The sequence below is a fragment of the Bacillus rossius genome, chromosome 17, assembly GCF_032445375.1.
Source record: "Bacillus rossius redtenbacheri isolate Brsri chromosome 17, Brsri_v3, whole genome shotgun sequence".
NCBI classification, from domain to species: Eukaryota; Metazoa; Arthropoda; class Insecta; order Phasmatodea; family Bacillidae; genus Bacillus; species Bacillus rossius.
Window position 1 is genome coordinate 19008734 of NC_086344.1, and position 18585 is coordinate 19027318.

The window sequence follows — 18585 nt, forward strand, 5'->3', positions numbered from 1 at the left end:
ACCTAAGTCAATACTTGGTCACAGTACCGTTGTTTAATGTGCACTTAAATACTAGCTGTCTGTAAAATTTCTTGTAGGGGTCAATACTTTCCTCGTATTTGCCACATGGGAAAATATTCGTTTAATCTCTCTGTTTTACCAATTTCAGATCCAATGTTTTCAGCACCAGAAAATATGAAGAATATTTGTATTTACTAGACATTGTAAGAGGAAATTTTATTTTGGTCTTCGCAGTTTGCAACACTTCGGGTCGGGAGGACACCAAATCCATTGCAAAATGGATTCTCTCAAACAGCCTGTGATGGAACGGGACAATTCCAACGGTGCGGCAAAGGCCGTGCTAATAACAAATTTAAAACTTCTTTATAGATTTGCAATGTTCACCAAACTATTTCAGAAACATTTGTGCAATTCTAAAAACATGGAACTGCATATCGTTAAAATATGACTTTGAAGTAAGAAAAAAATTGAAATTTTAAAGTATGCATTTGTTGTGTGATAAAAGGTAAGAAGGACAAAGCCATGTATAGGGCATCTTTTAGATAACATTTCACTTGCATCATAGAGTTTTAGGTTGAATGATGTTAGGAATTTCAAGCCAACGCTTGTAAAGAAACACAATGCAAAATTAACAAAATTTATATTTTCGCAATGCCGTAACTTTGCTAAACTATTTCAATTCCAATTATTGTTAACAATAACAAATTAAGAAATTATTTTATTTCATGTGTGTCCATATATATATTTCACAAAATTTGTTTCAGAAATCTCACTACTGCTTCCATGCCTTGTTGGTTCCAGTGCACGTGGTCTGGTTTTCTGTTGGCTCCCATGTACCTGTAAATAAACAGATAATAGTATTGAAGTAAAAATATATAACTCAGCAATAAAAATAATACATTAATTCATTAAACATGATATTCTTTGTTCTTGTCAGGTAAATATTACCACAATCATGCAAATAGCAATCACTACAAAGACGAATACATAGTAGGAATAGCTGTTGAATGGTGGATTTAGAAAGACCAAGATACTAATATTCAGTGGACTACTTCTCACTTTGGATTCAAATAGCATTAAATTTTATTTTAAAAAGGTATTGAACTATTCAACAATATTATATATATGCAACATTGTGCAAGAAAACGTTCGCATAGCCTTCGAAATAGCTGTCGTAGTCGCAGACAAATTTCTTCTCAGAAATGACTATTCATTTTTTTTGCAATTGAAATAGTGACAAAATTATAGTCTCATGTAAATTATAAAGTTATTACTGTATAGAATAAAATATTTTGAATCTGCAGGCTTAATTTGTTGGTCAAACATCTTGTGAGTTGGGCTTCCAGGTTAGATACACCAACGTGTTACCAGGAAAGGAACTACAAATCCGCTTCTCACGCCACTCATCAACCGCGTTAAAACAGCTGCAAGACGTTAGGTCCGCAGTATATCGCGGTATTTGGTTAGTTTCGTGGGAGTTATAATTCTGATTATTGGGTATGTTCGTGAATGAACGCCAAGAAGTTATCCCATCTGTCAATTTAGAAACATGACAACAAAATTGTAAATATAATTTAATTTCATTATATATGTGTTATTTCCACAAAAACTATTAATATAACACCCAAAAAAAATAGCAATTATAAGTATGCTTAGAGTCGTTTCATTTCAAAAAAATAAGTTCATTAACACTCTCACTGGATAATAACTTCATAACAGTTTCTTGAGTGAAAAAATACGTACATTCGTTCAGAAATCAGTTATTGAATATGTAACTATTCAAATTCAAAACAAGTAAGATCTCGTGAGTAGTCCCAGGAATAGTGGAAGTGTTGTGTTCGGCTACCATGATATCCAACCTTCCTTGCAATCGGCCGCTGCGTATTAGCGCCAAACGTAGTAATTGTTGATAGCTAAGTTGAAGGGGAATGTTTCTGCAAGAATGCACTTCAGCAAAGGTGTAATGTACAGTCTCAATTAATGTTTAAAAAAATTTATTTTCTGCAGTTCTCTGGCAAAACCCTTTAAAAGCGTCGACATAGTCCTAGAGCCAGAGATACATTCCTTTTCCTAACCTAAGTTTAAAACTGTGTTTGGCGCAAGTCCCTCTTTCCTTCGGTAGCCTATACCCCCGGCGCCCACACCCAACTAAGGTTCACCCATTATCATCCCAGTCGTTAGGGACCGTCCACTCCTGCAGGCGACCATGGTTCCATAAATTATTTGCATTATGAAAATTAATTTTCCCTGAAATATAATATATATATTGTACCCAACATTTGTACTCGAAATACATACAACAACACCAACGTATATCAGTTTACAGTAAAAAATTAATCGTTAGGTACAATACAAAACAAACTATGTTCCAATTTTTTTCCGTTCAGTTGTACGACTAATTCAAAATGAAAAATTCTGTACAGGCCTTAATTTATTACATTCAACCCATACTCAGAGATGAGTAAAATGTTAAAATAACTTGACAAATACGAGGCAATATTTCCGGAATAGACAAATTACTTTCCGAATGACAGTGATTTTTGTTGTTACAATGAACAAGGGGGAAAAATGATATAAATATCTACTATATACATACCAGATTAAGTTGACACAATGACATAAATATATGCTTATCTAAAGTTATGTTAAAAATGTTTGCTATTTTATTTGGTTCCCTGCTTTATCAATAACACATACACAAGTATCTTACAACTTATTCACTAATCAATTTTAAAATCCAGTGAGGGGAGATAGAAACTGTATGTCAAGATTGAAAATGGTGTTATTAAACGCCTTGTATTATTCCTCGAACATATAAGTCAAACAAGTGTATTACATTATAAAGCGTTCTGTAGGCAACTTACCTCTCGAAAAACCCTGACCTCACAGACCCATCCGAATTGCGGAATATTCCATCTATGGAAACAGTGCGGAATTTCATGCTTTCTGAAAAGAAAATATTACATTAATAAATAACTGTATTTTGGGAACTGTGTCTAACCTAATTATTTTCCTAGGTTACAATACAGCAACACCCGATAGTAAAATCAATAAATCCTAACTTTTCAACAAACAGCAAATATAAATAATGTTGTACGGTTTTTAGGCAATACATTTGAAATATATGATGTGTTCCCCCCGCTCTGTTTGGAAGAACTACTTACTTCGACAAACATCTTAAAAATCAAACAACAAGAAGTTCAGTAGGAAGGGGCCTATCTAACTTAATTACACGTGAAAATACATGTACTGACATCTCTTTCGTAATTTCATTATCCCATTTCCAATACTTAATAATGTAAGAAAATGAGTTCTTGAAGCGTGAATCTGTGTGATCAGCACCACGAACTGTCAAGCATGATTAATGTTTTCCCGGTGCTTTACATCTTGTCCTAACTGTAAATTCAAAATACTGATAAAATGGGTAATTTTAGGCATTCAAATTGCAATTATTGAGACTAAGTTCTTATTCGAAGTACATTTTCATATGTATAATGTGTGCCGAACATACCAAACTTACTGTCCAGTTGCCTTTGTGTTATCGAAATAACTTGCAAGAGTTCCTTTAGATAATGTACCTTACATGAATGACCGGGGGCACACGTTAGGTCCTAACCACCCCCCCCCTCCTTTACAAACGACCATACGCTCCCCTTTGCAGCGTAAACATTCACGCAAAGGCTGATCAGTAAAGTACAGTGTGTCCGTAAAATCATGGTGCACGCTTGATCCTAAACAGGGAAGCAATGAAACGAGATATAAGTGTGAAAACTTGGACAAAGAAGAAGAAACCTCTGCGTGGGTTTCATGGTAGATCATTCTCTCGGGTGGAAAGGCATGGGCGCTGTCGAGGTACGGCCAGTTCGATCTCCAGACCTAGCAACATCACACTGAATCATGTGTGGGAAGAACTAGATTATATTTCAGTATTTGTTAAGCTACAAATTGAGGCCACATCGAACTGCACTGAACAGTTATCAAATCTTGTAGAGTTTTCCTTTCATTCATATTTATATATTGTTCCGTTACTTTCCTGAGACCGCCTGAAATTGTACTGAGACTTTACGGACATACTGTAGGGCCTACTTATAAATCTTATATATAAAAATGAATCGCCGTGCGTTAGTCTGGCTAAAACTAACTCGAAAACGGCTGGACCGATTTTAATAATTTTTGTATTGTTTTGTTCGCCTTAATACAGGGGTGGTTTAGGGGGAAAAATTTAGGAAAATCCCAAAAAATAAATTTTTTTTTTGTTACGTTTTCGCGCCTTAACTACAGAACCGATCATCATGAAATTTTGCATACACGTTGCCAGGGGTACAGAAAAGGACATAGGGTACATTTTATCCAGAAATAAGTAATTGTTTAAAAAATATTAATAAACACTTTAATAGAAAACCAAACTAGCCGCTGCGCTGGTTGATTTTTGGCGTGTTTGTGTCATTTCTCCTTGGCCGCCATAGATTTGTCAACTTCTTATCCTTCTCCTTGGCGAGACCCGTCCGCTTAGCGAAGTTTGATATAAATTGTGAATATTTCATTGGTGGAAATAGTGTAAAAATATCTGTTATTCATTCCGTGCGGTTGTGTGAAATCTATTACATTTAAAATCTTTCTTTTTTCTTCGTAAAAATGGTAGTGGAATTTAAGAATATATTTGGTTAAAGCGAATTTAATTAAAATTTTAAAACATACATTTTGATCAGCCATTCTATTAAGGCAAATTAACTTTGCAGGCTTAGAAATAACCACAAATGCATTCAAATGTGTTTTAACGATATTCGAGGAATTTGTTTAAGGATTTCAATATTGTGATGTTTTCAAGGTAAGTTCGCTGCTCCATGCATAGCTGTAATTCATTTCATGCATTTGTGTGGAATCTATTACATTAAAAAAAAAATGTTTTTGTAAAAAAAAAAGGTAGCGGAATTTGAGAATAGATTTGGTTAAAGCGAATTTAATTACATTTTGCGAACATTCATTTTGATCAATCATTATATCAAGGCTTTTTGGTTAGTTAGGTTTTATTGTTTTTTAAGATTTTTTGATTAGTAAGGTTTAATTTGGTTTTTAAGGTTTTATTTATTTGGTTAATAAGGTTAATAAGGTTTTTTTAATGTTAAGGTTAATTGACTTTGCACGCTTAGACATAATCACTAATTCATTCAAATGTGTTTTAGCGAGACTCGAGAAATTAGTTTGAGGATGTCAATATTGTAAAGATCTCAAAGTAAGATCGACAGATTTGAGTGACTGTGAAAACAATTCCGTGTCGTTTTACAGGGTTCATTACAATGCCAAGGAGAGGACGAGCTGACATAGGTCGTTGAAGTCAGTCAAATGCGCAGCGAGCTACTTCACCTGCAAACCATACCGATGACAAGTGAGAGACGGATAATGAAAATAGTCGTATTGGCATGTCCGAATTACGTTCGAGAGCGACTGAAAATGAACGACAAGCGAATAGATTCAGAATGCAACGAATTCGTGCACATCAAACACAACGCCAGCGAGCACGACAAAATGAACATGACCGATTGCGCCGACGCGGTGCTCCTGTGAACCTGGAACGAGCGGCATTCCATTACGATCCCGAAATCGATTACGGTGCGAACATGTCAGTAACTATTGGAGAAATGTCAGTCGTTTGTCCACATTGCAAGGCGTTGAAATTCAGTGGTGAATCTCCTGGATTATGTTGTGCGGATGGAAAAGTGAAATTGCCTCAATTGATCCCGCCACCAGAGCCATTGCACTCATTAGTTTCTGGAACGGGAAATGATTCTAACCATTTTCTGGCCAACATCCAAAAATACAATAGTTGTTTTCAAATGACGTCTTTTGGCGCAACACACATTGTACGAGACAATTTCATGCCCACATTCAAGATTCAAGGGCAAATATATCATTTAGTAGGAGTGCTGTTACCACCACCGGATGTAGACCATCAATTCTTAAAAAAAAAATTTATGGAAAATTCGGATGCGGAAGTTAATCAGCGCTGTGCTCACAATCCGATAACTAAGCAAGTAATTGTCAGAGAATTGCAAACGTTTCTTCATCAGAACAACGAATTGATCAAATTGTTCAAAATTGCATTGGATCGGATGCCGTCCGACCGCCATAATATCGTAATCAGGGCTGACAAAATGCCTTTGGGTGAACACGCAAGAAGGTTCAATTCGCCGACAATCGACGAAGTGGCTGTTGTTATTGTCGGAGAAAATGTGCAATCTAGAGATATCATGCTTCATCGTCGCAACAATGAATTGAAACGCGTGTCCGAAATGCACAGGATTTACGATGCGCTAAAATATCCATGATCTTTTGGCAGGGTGAGGACGGATACCATTTCAACATAAAAATGGTTAATCAACTAACAGGTGCTGAAACCAATAAAAAAGTAAGTGCTATGAATTTTTATTCATACAGACTTATGATTCGTGAAGGCGAAATAAATCACATATTGAAGTGTCGCCATCTTTTCCACCAGTTCGCAGTTGACATGTATGTCAAAATTGAGACTGAACGATTGACATATATTCGTTTGAACCAAAAGTAGCTCCAATCTGAAGAATACATTCATCTCCGCGATGCGATTAATGCCGACGGCGATGCAAACAAGGTAGGAAGAATGACAATTTTGCCTGCCACTTACATTGGAATCCCACGCCATATGCACGAATACGCACAAGATGCGATGTCGTATGTTAGACAATATGACCGCCCAACCTATTTATAACATTCACCTGTAACCCCTAGTGGATCGAAATCAAGAAGGAACTGCTACCCAGCCAAACTTCAGTTGACAGATATGACATTACTGCCAGAGTTTTTAAACAAAAATTAAAATCTCTGATCGATTTCATCATAAAGAACCGTGTGTATGGTTAAGTTCGTTGCTGGATGTACTCCGTTGAATGGCAAAAGTGTGGTCTGCCTTATGCGCACATTTTGGTTTGGTTTGTAGAAAAAATCATGCCGAATGAAATCGTTCAATCATCTCAGCCGAAATCCCGGATGAAGCTGTTGATCCGAAATTGCATGCAGTGGTGACTAAGAATATGATCCATGGACCTTGTGGGGTTTTCAACAACGGCTCGCCCTGTATGATCGATGGTAAGTGTTCCAAGCGATACCCGAGAGACCTGATTGCTGACACTATCACAGGCAATGACGGATACCCACTGTGTTGTCGGCGATCAGTTGCCGACAATGGGCGATTTGCAGTTGTGAAGGTCAAAGGGCAAGATGTTAAAGTGGACAATCGTTGGATTGTGCCGTATTCGCCTATATTGTCCAATGCTTTTGAGGCTCACATCAATGTGGAATACTGTAACTCTGTCAAGTCGATCAAGTACATATGAAAATATGTGAATAAAGGCAGCGATATGGCTCTATTCGCTGTAACAAATGCAAACGACGAAGTATCTCAGTATCAGATGGGTCGCTATGTCAGCAGCAACGAGGCGATTTGGCGCATCTTTTCCTTCGCGATCCACGAAAGACACCTCACAGTTGTACATTTGGCAGTACCTCTGGAAAACGGACGAGTGTATTTCAATCCAGAGAACGCAGCGGACAGAGCGGCATGGCCACCGTCGATAACACTGACAAGCTTCTTCTCGGTTTGTCAAGTAGATGCTTTCGCTCACACTTTGCTGTATGCTGAAATGCCACGCTACTACACATGGAACACATCATCGAAATCATTTCAGCATCGGAAACAAGGAACACCAGTTGAAGGACATCCAAATGTATTTGCCTCAGATGCTCTGGGTCGCATATATACTGTGCATCCAAATAATGACGAATGTTACTATCTTCGATTGTTGTTGGTGAATGTTCGTGGTCCGACGTCGTTTCAACAACTAAGAACTGTTAATGGGCATCTGTGTGCAACTTACCGTGCGGCGTGTCAACTCTTACAGTTGCTTGAGAACGATTCGCATTGGGATAATACGCTCAAAGATTCTGTCATATCTTCATCACCTCATCAAATTCGCACATTTTTTGCGATTATTATATCCACAAATTTCCCTTCAAATCCGAACGATTTGTGGGTCAAATATAAGGACGACATGTCTGAAGATGTTTTGCGTCGTGTGCGTCACCAAACTTTAAATCCGACATTGCAAATGACTGCATAAATTCACAATGAGACATTGATCATGATAGAAGACATGTGTTTATTGATGGCGAGTAAAATGTTATCGTATTTGGGGATGATATCACCCAATCGTCCAATGCAAGATGTATTTAACCACGAGTTACAAAGAGAACAACAATACGACACCGAAGCATTAGCCGAAGCAGTTCGTACAAAAGTTTCGCAATTGAATGAACAACAAAAGACTGTATACGACTCTTTGATAGAAGCTGTGAACAATGGAACTGGTGGAATTTACTTCCTGGATGCTCCCGGAGGGACTGGGAAAACATTCTTAATTTCATTGCTTTTGGCAAGGATTCGATTGCAGAATAAAATTGTCCTAGCATTGGCTTCATCTGGAATAGCAGCGACTTTGTTAGAAGGTGGACGAACTGCATATTCTGCCTTGAAATTGCCGCTGAACATGCAAATCAACGAGACACCAGCTTGCAACCTCACCAAAAACAGCGCAATGGCGAAGATTCTACAGATATGCAAATTGATCGTTTGGGACGAATGCACGATGGCCCACAAGAGGTCACTGGAAGCGCTGGACAGAACGTTGAAAGATCTTAGTGACAATAAAAACATTTTTGGTGGAGCCATGATTCTGTTGGCCGGTGATTTTCGTCAGACTCTTCCAGTTATTCCACGATCAACTGTAGCTGACGAACTAAACGCGTGCTTAAAATCATCAAATTTGTGGCAGCACGTGAAGACACTCCGATTGACAACTAACATGCGAGTGTTTTTGCAACAAGATCGAAATACAGATGTGTTTTCGAGGCAATTGTTGGACATTGGTAATGGGAAAATTGCAGTTGACATCTCGACTGGATTAGTCACATTTCCCAATGATTTCTGTCAGTTTACCGAATCGAAGGAGGAGCTCATTCGGCGTGTTTCCGAACGTAGCACAGAACTTCAAACACCATAATTGGCTGCGCGAACGAGCCATATTGGCAGCGAAAAACAAAGATGGCGATGATCTTAATGCGTCCATTCAAAATTTCATTCCGGTACAGTTTTTTTCCTTCAAATCGGTTGACACAGTTATCAACCAGGATGAGATAGTCAACTATCCGACAGAATTTTTGAATTCCCTAGAATTGCCTGGATTACCACCTCACAATTTGCAATTGAAAGTAGGCTCAGTCATCATCATGTTACATAACATCAATCAACCTCGACTATGCAATGGAACGAGACTGACTGTTAAAAAGCTTATGAACGACGTCATCGAGGCGAGTATTATCACGGGAAAGTACAAAGGAGAGGATGTTTTGATTCCGCGCATCCCGATTCCAACGGACATGCCATTCGATTTTAAACGACTTCAATTACCCGTGTGTCTGGCCTTCGCGATGATCATAAACAAATCTCAAGGCCAGTCGTTGGACGTTTGCGGAATTAACTTGGAGTTTCCGTGTTTCGCGCATGGACAACTGTATGTTGCGTGTTCGCGTGTCGGAAAGCCATCATCTTTGTTTATTTACGCGCCGGAAAACAAAACGAAAAACGTAGTTTACCAGAAAACTTTGCATTGAATGTTTTAACTGCATTTATCTTTCATGTAAAATAAAAACATTGCATTCATTTCAATTACAAACGAGTTTCATTTAATAACCAATCAAAACTCAAGCCGTACACGATGCGACTTATATTAGCGATCTCAATGAATTGGAGTTGGAAGGGTGATAAAAATTAATAATATCTTTTGAAGAGTTACAATCAAATAAATTTTAGGTGGTACGAAGTTCACCGGGTCATCTAGTATTAGATATTTTCTTCTATTGGTTTTTTTCCTACAACCTTCAACTCGTTTACCTATAACGAATGGCTTAAAAGATTTTGCTGCCGAATATTCCCTGATTTTGTAAGTCTAAATAATTTAATTTCACATTTATAGGTTAATAAACTGTTTACATTAATGATTATTATTTAAAAATCACGTTTCCCAAGGTTTGGCGTGCTGAAAAGATAAATTTTCAGTTCATTGTTCCAATAGGTTCTTAATGACCCTAACGTTGATATTCAAAAGGCGCACTGAATTAACAATAAAATTAAAATGGTTTCTACAAACTGAAGAACATGCTAACATGGTGGAAATTTACCTGCTGTTCTCTGCATGTGGCAGTTGAGCCAGTACAGCTCCTGCCTGCTGCCCGGGGGAAGCGGGGCACAGGGGGTAGCACTGCCTCTCCTTTAGTGTCCGGAGCAGGATCTTTAAGTCCCTCGCGGCATAATCTGATCGCATGCCCTTCTGTAACACAACATTATTTTACTTGCATCGTTCCCAGGGCCCACAGGTATTGCAAAACAAATTACTCTCACAACTTATACGTAGTCATGGAGTCACATTTACCCGGTGTATTAGTGTTTCATTCTTTCTATTATGATTTTATAGGCCTGAAGAAAAAATTGTAAGTACGTACTAATGACTGTGCGAATTATGGAAGATTGCATAAGAATTAAAATGATCTACCGTATATTTAGTTTAACTGTAGTGTATTATATATCTATCTGTCGTGGACATACTCATGTAAAAAATTTGGAAAGAATTTGGAGACGGTAAGAAAGTGGGATTACCACAGAAATGTATCGTTATTTACCGAACGTCATATAGTCGTACAGTACCGACTGCCTTACAGTACCCACAATTCCTAGTTCTCACTTATGACGTTAGATAGCAGCATTTTGCAACTTTTCGTGAATAACTTTTACCTTCATATTCATATTCTTTGGCGACTGTCGTATTTTTTCAGAGTTGTAAGAACCGTCAGCTGATGAAGGTGTTCGTTTACATTTGGTGTGCGAAAAGTTATTTTGACCAAGGCGTATCTCTTATCTGGGTTAATATGTCCTGTATTATATAGCATCCTCTTGATCTGTTGAGTATATAATCAAATTATATTGTATTAAATTCAAGATATTACTTTAAATACATGTGCAGCTCGCATTGATGTTACCACGTTGCTGACGTAGAGTACCAACCTCCCAAATTTTGTCCAGTACCGATGAATATATCAACTAAATTAATATATAAAACTTGTAATTTTTTCTAGAGACAAATCGCAAAAAAATATAAAAAACATGCAAAGAAGACGATATGAGATTGTAAATATAAGATGTTGCGCACAAAATAACACAACGTTAAGCAGCCGAGATGTTTTCTATTCCAAGATCTATATCAGAAGATAGACTGAGAAAGCCATTAAATCTGGTGAAACTGTGAATCTGACCATTCAGATGGGCATATTCCAAATTACTTTTGATAGTGAAATGAAAAAAATAACTTGTTTTTATGTACAGATTCGTGCCCATCAGGAGATTATTTATGAAATTAGCATTCGGTTTGGCTGAGCATCTAAAGTTGCCTTAGCACTTAAATAAGAAACACCAAATTACTGGAAAGCAATTTTAATACGACTTTTCGACTCATCATCAGAACTCCAGAGCCCACAAGTCTTCAGAGAGCTTTAGGATTTACGAAACATCAAATAGATCGCTTCTTTAATGGATAATTCGAGCTACTTTCTAAATACAATTTTACAGTCAATAGAATATACAACTGTGATAAGACTGGGATCACAATTATTGTTCATGATAATGATGCCAAAGTGATCTGATAGAAGGGGAAAAGGCAAGTAAGCAAAATAAAAAATAGAAAAATGTTACTATTTTATTGTGCATAATTGATGGCGGGAACATTTTCGTTCCTCCCTTTTTTTATTTTCTGTAATAAAAACGAGTAAATGCTGTTCTGATAAAATGTCCTTCAGGAATTTTTTTTCGCAGCTGATTTAAGTGGTTGGATCACTGCTAAAGCTTTGTTGAAAAGGTTGTAACTGTTTGTTGAGAGGACACATCCCACTAAGGAAGAACCAGTCCTTCTTGATGAGCACAGCAGCTGTAAGAATCTCGATGTTATTATTACAGTCAAATAATAGTTATGTTATTATTTTGACTAAATTGATGTTATAATTCAAATATTACTATTTATGACCTTAATAGTTCTAAATTAATGGCTGGACGACAATATTTTACTATTTACTAAATGAAGATTTTTTTTTTATTTTTGGAAATAGCAAAGATTTATAATATAATTCCAGAAACATTATATATACATTTATTTTTAAAGTACAGGTGAAAGTAACAGATTGTCTTAAAATGCGATATTTAAATACATAACCTAAATTACTGGTAAAAAAACTTAACATGGTCGGTGCTGCAATATTTTCCCCTAATTCAGTGTCTCACTGGTGTAATGGTACTGCACCGAAGTAATTGGTTGTTTTCATTTTTGTTGGCTTGCAGGACGCATGCCGATTAGCATTGAGTTATCGACCTATCGCAATGCTGTCGACCATTGCGAAGTATGAAACACAATCAAATGCGCTACAGGTATGAACATGCTAAGTTAAACATGGGATGTTTATGAATTTACTAAACAAAAACATTTAAATACTCAAAACTTTATGCTACTAGCATGTCACGTTCGTGTGAGCGTGGCTGTGGTCTTGTCACAACATGACTAAAATAAAAAGGGACGCGGCACTAGGCCGAACATTACTGCGCAGAAAGGTACTAGGCTGAAAGTCATTCGGCCGAAAGGCACTAGGCCTAAAGGCACTAAGCCTAATTGCACTAGAACAAAATTTCTGTGAAATGATTTTTGGCCAAGTGACTTCTACCCAAATAAATTAGCAGAGAGTCGTATTCATGCGAGTGCTTTTCTCTATAGCAACTTGACAATACTGTTCCCATCCCCAACTCAAAAAGTATTTACTTACATTGAAATTTTGCAAACCTCCTGGCAATGATTAAATACTGAATAACAAAAGTTATCTTTAAATGGAGAAGTAAAAAAAAAAAGCATTATTAATAATAACAGTTTATTCATTCTAAGTATTAGGCGTATAACATACGTAACGTAACACAGACATTCATTGATTTGTTTTAAGTTTTATTGGAACAAAGTTATACCTCATAATAATTTTTGTTTTGTTAGTTCCTTTTTTATGCATATTTTTAACTCCTATATTTGTGCAAAGTACACACTCGACGTAAGCATTTTATCTTGCCATGGCCTAATTCCAGAGGAGTTATATACTATCCAATTTCCAAGAGATATACTTACGAGCACATCGTTCAGCCCCACCATCAGGAGTACTCTTCGATTCATGAAGAAGGATCTGTTTATTTGTATTTTTTTAATACACGATTTAATCGCTGCACCACCCGTGCAGTGGTGATATTTCTGTCTTCCTTTACCTAGAAAGTATGAATTACGTTAGATACAAAGTAATTATAGTCACTGCACATTCATACATCTAAAAGTAATGTAAATAAAGAAGTTAGATATACTTTTACTAAAGTTACATATAATTTAGATTGAAATGTGGGCGTAAATTTTTATATTCGTAACAAAGTATTCATTCGAACCAAATAATGGAATCCCACATTATTCGCAAACGTATTGTAGCAATTTATTGTTTTAAACTATGCCTGCTTTTTGGGTATGTAAGACTAATTACGAATTTAAGTAGTATACACTTTTTTAATCTCGTTAAAATTTTATGAGAAAAGAAACATACATAAAAAATATGTATAGCCAAATGAGGTACAGCTTTAGCTAAATAATACGTATTACAAGTAGACGTTTCAGTGACTTCAAACTGCTTGTATAAAATTATTATGAGCCCCTTCCAATGTGCAGAAAATACATTATGAAATGAATTAATTTCGCTATATGAAATGCCATTGTTCATTATTATGCAACCTCTATCATTACATCTGTTACGTCTTTGCGTATACACCACTGAATGGTCTACATTAAATAACCATAACTTCAAGAGTGGCTGGATGTGGGATAGCGCTAGGCCTTCTCCAACATTTTTCTTGTGAATTTAAATGGGGGAATATTAAAGTTTCATCTTCACTCAGTTATAGATTAAACCAAAACGATGTAGTATTATGTCATGAAAATGTCCTGCTCGTACAGGAGTTCATTATGAAAAGGATTAGTTCGAATAGCGACTGACCAGTTATGAAAATGTATCTCTCTCTGTGCGATATCACCTCCTGAAAATCATTCCTGGAACCGGCTCTGATTGACTGAGGTATGTTTGAATATGTAAATTTTGATGTCAGTTACAATATATTGATTGCAAACGTTACTCAGATTCTGACACCTCCTTTATGTTTGCTGGTAAATAATGGGTAAAAAATTGTGCATGTAGTTTTACGCCTGGGGCAGGGTCTACATAGGTGGAATGGAGTTGACACTCACTGGAGCCGGCTGCCCTAACCAAGGGATAGACCTGTCGTTCCGGCCAGCGTGGGAAATGCACGAGGTAGGATGATATAGGATATGGAGCAGCGACGGAATGAATAAGTGGGGAAATGGGAGCACCCTGAAAAGCCCATAGACCACAGTAAAGTTCACCACGTTTCCCATTTGCGAAAATCTAGGTTCCAACCAGGATTCGAACCTCGGTTGCTTTGATGGGAGGCGAATGTTCTAAATGAAGGAACCCTGAAAAAAATGGCACACATTCGAGTAGGCATACTTACTGTTTACGTCCCTCCAGACGGGAAAGCCTTTGCTGGTCTCGATATACCTCCCCAGCCTCACCAACATTGAAGACCCCAAAAAGTGGTAGCCCATGAAAGTCCTCGTTTCCTAAAAACATATAAGATACTTCAACTAGCAGTTACATTTAATAAGATACCGATTGTAAGAAGATATACATGTCATTGACACAATACGCAATTACTTGATTGCTGTGGCTGTGGACTTCAGAATCCGACAAAGTACTGTTTTAATTAATGAGTTTACGCATGTGCTGAAATAGGCTTATAGCTTGTGTATCAAAGTCAATTCCCAGTACCCACATTATGTGAAGAGTGACTGAGTACTAAAAGTATTTTTGTGAAGTTAATTTTAATTTTATAATGACATTACCCAAAGCGACAACTCCGAGAATTATTGCGGGAATTTCCTTTCTTACTAATAAAATAATGTGTTAAAAATAGTTTTGGTATTTCTTTAAGGTATGAAACTTGTGTCCATAAGCTGCTTGTATATATACTTTATTACGATGGTTTGCACTATCTATGGTGACAGCTGAATGTAATATAGCAAATAAAGAATGCGGTACATAACATATCAAATACTGTTTCGAAAGCATTTATTTCATTTATTACACAGAGATCATTTTACAACTGTTACCTCCAGTCCGGAAGGGCGGGAGGACAAGGGGAGAAGCTCAGAAAGTGGTTCTAAAGTTCGTGAAACAAAAGTGATTTTATTAACAAAACTTGTAATAACAACATCACATCCTTCAATACACGCATGCTCAGATATGACACACTTCTGTTTTCTTATTTTGACGATTACAGCAAGTGCCCACAATGTCTGTGAACAGAAAAATATAATTAACAATATTGGATCACATCTATATTTCACACACATTAAATTAACGCCTTATTATAAAGCAAACAGCAAATTATATTAGCAGGAAATATGAACATCAAATCAATTGGTTTTTGGCACATTCAATATTACGTTGACTAACTGTACTAACATGAATTTAACATTTGCCAAACAAATCAAATTACAATTAGAGAATAAGAAAATGTGAAAGAAAATAATCAAGGGGAACTGACATGAAATCGCTTATAGTACAGTTAATATTATCCGTAACTAGTTTACATTCTCTCTCATCGCGGTCTGATTCTTTAAAGTTAAACAGTGTTTCTGGTGTAGGTCTCAATACCAAATTTATGACACTTAAAATGTTCACGTTCTTACACACACGTTCTTACACTCAGCGGGTCGTGTTCAAAAGTCTCCTGGTTACTGACAGCGGTATGCTGTGGCGCCCCGCCAATATTGCGGCGAGCAGTCTTTATCTTTACTCTGCTCGTCAGTCGTTCAACGAAGTAGCTGCGTTTTGAAGTTCTCTCAGGAGTGCTCGTTACATTGATCGTGTAGTCCGGGAACTTATAACAGTTCAGTCGAATCCGTTACGTAAAACTACGTTGGTTACGTTACGGTAAGACTCAACGTATTGCAAGTTGGTACACTTTACGTTATGCGGTACTCGACCTCTCCTCCGTCTCTTGCCACACTGCCCCACTGCCGTTTTACTTTCAACACCAGTCAAAAATATACTTTACTTATCCCGTAACCTTCACGAGACAGTTCCCTTCATTCTACAGATGAGGCAAATTTTCTGTTTCCTCACTCTGCGAAAATTCTAAGTCCAAACTAATTCGGCTTGAATTTATTCTAAGTCCCTCGTGGACTTGTAATATTTCTACTGGGTTGAAACTTTTTCATAGTCCCCTACGGACTTAGATTCTGACGACGGCTCACCGTTTTCTTCCTAAAGCGGTCGGCACGTCGTCGGGCAGCGTGACGGAGGAGGCCGGTGGTGTAGATGGTAGTCACTGCAGGTTCATGCTGCTGGGCCAGTCGGAGACTGCCTGCAGAAACGTCGGCTGGGCCGGTTGATATAGTCCGCCGGGGCCCGACCGAGGAACAGTCTGGATACCCGCCGGCGGAAGTACGTCATCGTTGGTTGTTCCGATTTTTTTTTCCTAACCTAACTAAAACTAAGTGTATTTTGGAGGGGTCCGGGTTAGGGAGGGACCTAGGTGCGTCTCAGGCCGAAGCCTATACGCCTAGTCATGCTGGGATTAGCCATGCAGGGAGAGGGTCACATGCATCATGTGCTAGGAGGGGATTGGCCAGCCATGGCAGCGATTGGCGCCATGACTAACTCCCCTCACTCTTAAATCTAGACTATAACTAGAGATAGGTTGGGCCCAGGTAAAACCTGCATAGACACAGGGAAAACCCTGGGCACATTCATGCGGGATGCAAATTGGCATGCATTACGTATAGGAATTTACAGGAGACAAGAGGATGGTCTGGATGAAGTGTTGGACAGAGTAGAAAAGAGTCTACCATGCGGGGGTTGGGCACTTGGACTCGTGGTCCGCTTTTCCAGTTGTTCAGTACTGGATTTAGTGACCAGGGACGCAAGCGCCCCTGGTCGTGAGTGGTTGCACTGACCACTCACTCCGCCGCCAGTCAGCACCTAAAAAACTAAGAAACTAAAACAGAAAAAAGATAAATGACTTACAAACTAGGCATTTCGTTACAAAATATGCAAACACCCAACTCAGGGATGGATGTGCAGTGCTTAAGATAAAACTAAAATAAGAACTAAAAATATTTTTTTTTTAATTTTTTTTTATTTTTTAGATTTTTTATTATTATTTTAGAAATATATATTTTTGATGACTATTACTAAGTATCTAGGACTTATTACTAATTTACAAATCTCTAATATCTACTACTATACTACTAGTTAAATATAGAGGAACTGTCGGTGTATAAAGTTACAGGTGAATTAAGTCAAGATCTATTCGCATTCTGGCATTGTTGCAAGCTTGTAATTCAAAATCCCATGTATTTCAGAAACATGGTTGTTCCGGACGAAGCCCGCGAAGCCAGGCGGAGTCGAAGCGGCCCGAGCGGCCCCGATGTATTGCCGTCCGGCGCGCAGGAATCGAACATTGCGCGCCCCTGGAGTTCGCTTCGAGCCTTGGCCGAGGACGGACGCGTCAAGCGGAGCTGCGAGATTCCAGGAACAGCCTGTTTGCTCGCACACAGGCCAGGTGGTATTCCCAGGTTTTTTCTAAGAAGTGTAAGCGTGCAAAACAACCCGGGTTGTAGCTAACCCTACAGCCTAGCCACAACCCGGCTTAATACCGGGTGCGTGGTCAGTGGGTGTTAGTGCGTTGTAGGGTGTAACTAGCGACATGACTGACCAGTTAAGTGACGAGCAGGTGATGCAGGAGTGCATCGATGTGCCCCTGCCGAGCGACGACGAACAAGAAATGTCTAGCGACGACGGCTTTACAACAGTCGTCTCAAAAAAACAAAAAACGGGAGGAAAGGACGAAAGACTGCGCCCCCCACTGACGAACCCCGCGATCGCAAGGCAGCAGGCCGAGTGACTTCGCAAGCAGCCCGTCAGAAGGGCAAACAACTCGGCCAATCAAACGGCCGCCAACACGTCCGCAGGTTCGAGCCCTGCCCCGCCAAACCCTGCCCCTCAGGCAAAGAAAATGCAGGTGAAACCCCTGTATGTATTTGTTGATTCTGGCCACAGCTACCCGGCCATTAAAACAGTGCTGGATGCAGCACTGCAGGAGCGCTGGTCGTGCGTCAGTCGCGGCCATGACCAGCTCATGATTCACACTGCCACTGTGGAGGAGTACCACAGGGCAGTGCGTGCACTGGAGCAGGCCGGAGTGCAACACTCTGTGCTGCTGCAACGGGACGAGATCCCGAACAAGTTTGTGTTTTGTCGAGTGCATAGCAGCACCGACAAACAATTCATTCAGGCCGA

General features: G+C 38.5%; 2 long non-coding RNA genes across 3 annotated transcripts; one reads left to right on the forward strand and one right to left on the reverse strand.

Moving 5' to 3' along the window:
- Positions 1-535: 535 nt before the first annotated feature.
- Positions 536-15769, reverse strand: LOC134540686 (uncharacterized). The gene is made up of 5 exons (XR_010076486.1): positions 14732-15769; positions 13296-13429; positions 10270-10418; positions 2865-2946; positions 536-837 (listed from the first exon to the last, which is right to left on the reverse strand). It is a non-coding gene; the product is annotated as an uncharacterized LOC134540686 (long non-coding RNA).
- LOC134540685 (uncharacterized) lies at positions 10932-18511 on the forward strand. Of its 2 annotated transcripts, none has more exons than XR_010076484.1 (3): positions 10932-11802; positions 12473-12559; positions 17649-18511. It is a non-coding gene; the product is annotated as an uncharacterized LOC134540685 (long non-coding RNA). The 2 variants fall into 2 exon arrangements; XR_010076485.1 differs by having other exon boundaries at positions 10932-11045.
- The last annotated feature ends 74 nt before the right edge of the window (positions 18512-18585 follow it).